Source organism: Giraffa tippelskirchi, chromosome 12 (assembly GCF_054371585.1).
Source record: "Giraffa tippelskirchi isolate mGirTip1 chromosome 12, T2T-mGirTip1v1.2.pri, whole genome shotgun sequence".
NCBI lineage: Eukaryota > Metazoa > Chordata > Mammalia > Artiodactyla > Giraffidae > Giraffa > Giraffa tippelskirchi.
Window position 1 is genome coordinate 148,793,806 of NC_137286.1, and position 5,489 is coordinate 148,799,294.

Sequence of the window (5,489 nt, forward strand, 5' to 3'; positions counted from 1 at the left end):
GCATGCTGTGGTTCATGGGGTCGTGAAGAGTGGGACACGACTGAGCGACTGAACTGAACTGGGGACCAGATCTCGGTAGTCAGGAAGCGGCGGGAGGGATCACTGTTTGTGAAAAGGGCCCTGACGTCCCAGTCAGCCCGCAGTGGACACGGCTGGACGGGGCCAGACTCTCCACAGGGCGGTGTCCGCCGCCTCAGTCTGTCTTCAGCACAGTTCCTAGGAAATTCTGCCTTTCAACTTCTGTTCTCCACCTTTTAGCCTAAAATAGGTAACTCCCCAAACTGGGGTCTTTGGCACCAAGGGGTAGGAAGCCATTCCTGAGAGCAGAGCGCAGGGTGTGTCTGCCCGGTCTGGCGGGGGGCGCGGCTCTCTGGCTGGTCACCCGCGTCTAGGACTCACGTGCGACTGACAAACAGGAGGAGCAGCGCCCGCTCAGCAAGCGCCGACGACCTGAGCGTGGGGGAGCGCGTGTGGGAGCGCGAGGCTCCGTTTCCGGTTCAAAACACGTGGATGGACTCGGAACCCGGAAGTTATGCCTCTTTCCGCCCGGCTGACCGTTTTCAGATGACTCGCTGGGAGGCTGCTTTCAGGTGACGTCAGACAGGTCACCCAGGCCTCGGTGCTGGTCCGGGCTCCAGGGTCCCAGGCCCTGCAGCGGTGCCCCCACGTCCACACAGGTCAGCAGTGAGCCGGCCTTCTCCCCAGGCCCGCTCCAGGGCGGGTGTCGTGATCGTTTTACCCGGCAGAAATCATGGAACTAGTCTTGGGAGGCAGGGGGAAGCGGGGCGGGGATCGGAAGCGATGGATGGACATGGAGACGCCAGTGGTGAGATGCCTCTTCCCCGGTGACTGGTGTTAAGTGCACCAACTCAGGCCATCCTTAAGTGGTAACTGAGCCACTCGCGCTGCAGACCGAGTATTTCCTCCCGCACAGTCAGCTTGCCCGAGGTTCATCCGTCTCCATTACATGGAGAGCAGATGGATTCTCACCTCTCTTCATCACGACGCTTTCAGTACCAGCAGCAGTCTCTAATGCCTGAGCTGAAAACGTGCTTTTATAACCCACTGTCTAGCTTCAGACCTAGAAATCCCTTCCTTGCCCTCCGGGGTGGTCCTGTTACCTGAGGTCAAGAGGAGTGACATCCTCCAAGTTTACCCTCTTAGTGGTCTGTCCTCGGAGAACCGACCATAGCCTCCCCGTGCTGGAGGTGACACTGGACTTTCTCTCTGGACACTTCCTTCAGACGAAAGCCCAGTCTTCTCGGTCTAGACACGATGTTTTCCTTAGAACGCAGTGCTAGCTTCTTCACTGAAGCTGAAATTCTTAGATGACCTGCCACGTTCAGTGCTGGAGACGGAGTCAGGGTCGGCGCTACATTTACTGACTTCATCTTCAATTGAGGAGAGCGCCTGTGGCAGGTGTGAAAAGGAGGCTGCTGGGCTGGGTCTTTGGGGACCACTGAGGTGAGCAGTCTGGGCGTAAGCCAAGCTTCTGATCATCTGTGTGGATGGCTTCCCCACGGATGAGCCAGTGACCAGAGACTCGATTCAAGGTGACTCCCACCGCACTCTGACCTTGACTTGCCACCAGCTGATGGGCGGCCTGTGTGTCTGAAGGAGCGGGCAGAGGCCTTTCCAGCCCTTGTAATGCCTAGTATTACTGAGGTCAGTGTTGAAACTGAAAAATCAAAATAGACAGGGAATTAGAACTTGTCCCACTGATTTATTTTCTCAACAACTTGTGTGTAAAAACAATGATGATGTCACCATTTGGAATCTGAGTTAAAAGGTAAATTCAAGGTTATCACCAGCCAACAAAGGTACACGTACATTCAAAGCTATGGTCTTTCCAGTAGTCACGTACAGATGTGAGAGTTGGATCATAAAGAAGGCTGAGCACTGAAGAATGGATGCTTTTGAGCTGTGGTGTTGAAGAAGACTCTTGAGAGTCCCTTGGACTGCAAGGAGATCAAACCAGTCCATCCTAAAGGAGATCAACCCTGAATATTCACTGGAAGGACTGATGCTGAAGCTGAAGCTGTAATATTTTGGCCACCTGATGCAAAGAGCCGACTCATTGGAAAAGCCTCTGATGCTGGGAAAGATTGAGGGCAGGAGGAGAAGGGGATGATAGAGGATGAGATAGTTGAATGGATTCACCGACTCAATGGACAGGAGTTTGAGCAAGCTCCCGGAGTTGGTGATGGACAGGGAGGCCTGGTGTGCTGCAGCCCATGGGGTCACAAAGAGTCAAACACGACTGAGCGACTGAACAGCAGCACCGCCACCAGCCTGAGTGGGTGCTGCCTTTTCCCTTAGTCTGTGGCTCTCAGTTAAAATCATCACACTATTGATGGCTGACTGTTTCAATGAGCAGGTTGGGTTCAGCTCATTTTCTATAAGTTGAAAAGCTTGTGTTCCTTTAGATTTGGCCCCAAAGCAGAGAGACTATTTAGACCATGATGTGAGGTACACCTTGTCCCATAAAATAAGACACACTTTTCCTAGTACTTTTAAGTATAATTTGATAATCTAGTAAGTTTTCCTCCAATAACAAATCTGATTTCAGTTGGTATAAAAGGAAATGAAATGATAAGGGAATATTCTGAGGCTGAGCTAGAACAGAATCTTATGGATTCTCAGACTGAAGCTGTGGTCCTGCCTAACTCTCTCTCCTGAGCTGGGGTGTCATCAGAGGTTTCAACCTAGATGCCTTCCTTTGCTAGAGACAAAAAATAAACTCCATCATCTCATTCTAACAAGGGTTTTACTTGTTACAGGAAGGTAACGTGCAAAAATAATTGGAAGGCTACTCCTTGGACTTCCCAGATGAATGTTCCATGGAGGAGAATGTTTAATTTGCATCAATTATGCAATTCCATTCTCTCTGAAATGGAAGGCTTTCAAACCGCTGGGAGCAGCATGAGCAAATGCTGGAATATGGCAAAGTGCTGTGGGCAGGAACCGCAGAAGAAAAAATGTGGGCAAAGGATCTTGGGCTTTGTATAGAGGCTCCTGCAATGAGCAAGTGAGGAGAGAGAGCTAGTTACAGGAAAAACCAGACAGGAGAGGAGAGTGTAGGGCTGGGCCTTGTTCGCGGTTAGTGGAAGCTTACGGGATGGATGTGCAGGACTGGAGGGCTGAGTGGCACCAGGAACAACCAGAGGACAGGCTTCTGCAGGGCCACACCCCAGCACATCTTGGCCTGTTCAGCTGTTACATGAGGAGCTTCCTGAGGTAAGAAGCATCCACAGGAACTGTAAGGAATGCGGTGGGAAACCGTGGGGCACAAGATGAAAAGGAGGCTATGCGGAGGCCTAGAGCGGAAAAGGGAAGACGTGGGCAAACATGGAGACAGGAAGAGGCGTGCATTCACAGGTGAAGTGCGCAACGTGGGGAGAACAGCGGTCCCCACACATAAACTCATGAGACGGGACAGGAGGCGCTTCCGTGCGTCTGTTCCAGGGCTAACGAAGACCCTGTCTGATGAGCTGCTTCTCCTCTTCAGGACGCGGGGGACACGGATGTCGCATCCGGAGCCGGGGAACGTCGGTTCATTAGGGTGGCGATCGGCCCACCCTCTCCTGGTGGGATCACCGCCGCCCTCGGGGCCCTGACACCAGCTGCACCCTGGGGCAGAGACCTGGTCCCCTCCCTGTGCAGAGACCAGCTGGGGGCTCGCGAGCCCTGCCTCTCCCCAGGAACACTCGGGACCCTCACGCCCGCCCTAAACGGGCTAGCTGGACGGGTTAGCGCCGGACTGCAGGCGCGGCCTCCCGCCGTGAGCTCCCCGGAAACGTCCTTCTTAAGCTCGGGGTAGATGTCCCTGGACGCGCAGGAGGACGGCGCTTCTGCGCCAGGTGGGGTGGCTTCCGCGGAGACTCGGAGCAGACATCCCGACCGAAGGCTGATGCGAGGCAGCCGCGTGCCCAGGGGAGGCTCAGCGCCGTGACGCCCCTTCTGCCGCGCTCCTCGGCTCGGTCGTGGGCGGGGATCCTCCGCGGGGCTGCGCCCCACGAGCTGGCTCAGCGTTCCGGAAGCTTCTGCCCTGTGCCGCCAGTCTGCCAGCCGCTGTGTCTGTCCAGCCACGAGAGAGAGAGAGCTGCAGACCCTCAGGGCCCTCCGCGGGGTTTGGGGAGCGAGGATCACCCGCCGGACGCGCGGGCTGGCTCCGGGGCTGCCCACTCAGCAAAGCGACCATGTCGGGGCGGCCCTCCGGAGCGCGTCCTCGGCCACCAAGCGGTGCGCTCGCCGCTCCCGAGGGCCTGCGGAAGGCTGCGTCTCCCGGAGCACCGAGCTCGGCAGACGTGCCGGGGCTTCCTCCGGGCGGAGGCGGCTACCGTCTTCTCCCGCATCCTCCGCAGCCACCCGTGGAGTCCAGGGCCTGGGTGGGCGGCGTGTACCTCACTCAGTCCCCCCACCAGGCCTGGGTGCTCCGCTCGGGGCCTTCTTGCCCCCCGGCTGTTTGGACGATGTCACCATGCCTGGCATTATCCAGGGCCCCTGCACCTTCCATCCTGAAGTGCAGCCCCCACGGGAACCCTGGAGAGGACCAGGTGCCACGGCTGGAGCAGGGAAAGGGCAGGGTCACCCCAGAAAGCCCAGGGCCGGCCGCCCCTGCTCGGCACTCACCCCTCCACCCGCCGCCTGCCCGGAGACCCGGAGGGGCCCGGCCAAGGGCGGCTGCCCTGGCGTCCCTTTGTTCCTGGTGCCCTAAAGGCTCGCTGGGAAGCCTCCAACGACTTCCCCAAGGGCTTTTCTCCCCTCCTCTCGTTCTGTTGAAACGTGACACTCAAAGTGGAGATGGAGCAGGGATCACAAGTGCTGTCACCCTTGTCAACCAGGTGTGACAGCACCATCTTCCTAAATTGCCGCTAATCTGCCGGGAGCTCGCCATCCACAGCCTGCATTGCGCTGTTTGCTCACATTCGGTGAACGCTTGAAATTTCCCTTTCTGAGGTGTCACTGTTTGCCATTTATCGGGTAAGGAGAGCTGTGAGAGCGGCTTCGAGCACGCGGATTTGGGAAGCTGGAAAAAGCTGATTAGCTATTCAGGGAGAATAATCTTATTGAGAGTAGTAAGAGCTGTATAAAGAATGCTCTTCCCTTCCCGGGAACAATCTTCTAATTATGTTGTCAAGCTTGCTGTTGAGTTCTTTCCCTGTGCCATTAAGAAACCGTTTTCTATGTTAAGAAAGAGATTTCCAGATTTTGATGCTGTTTGCTGATTTTTTTTTATTGTTTAAAGAATCTGTATGTATTAAACCAAACATTAAAAAATGATTCATGTGCAGCGTAATTATTGGAGACGAGGTTTGGGGACATGGGTGGGAGGAGGGGTGGGGGGACCAGGGACCGGGGGTTAGGATCCCAGTCGGTGTGACAAGTGCAGTTGCTCTTCCTCGGCGGCTGAAAGGGTCAGGAGCAGCGGCAGCAGGTGCAGCTCTAGGTTTTGAGTGAAACAAACATTCCTGGGCAATGGATGCTGC

The 5,489-nt window shown here is 55.7% G+C and overlaps 1 long non-coding RNA gene across 1 annotated transcript; it reads left to right on the forward strand.

Annotated features, from left to right (window-relative positions):
* The first annotated feature begins 502 nt into the window (after positions 1-502).
* On the forward strand, positions 503-5,058 carry LOC145530594 (uncharacterized). The gene is made up of 2 exons (XR_014071923.1): positions 503-677; positions 3,509-5,058. It is a non-coding gene; the product is annotated as an uncharacterized LOC145530594 (long non-coding RNA).
* Positions 5,059-5,489: the final 431 nt, after the last annotated feature.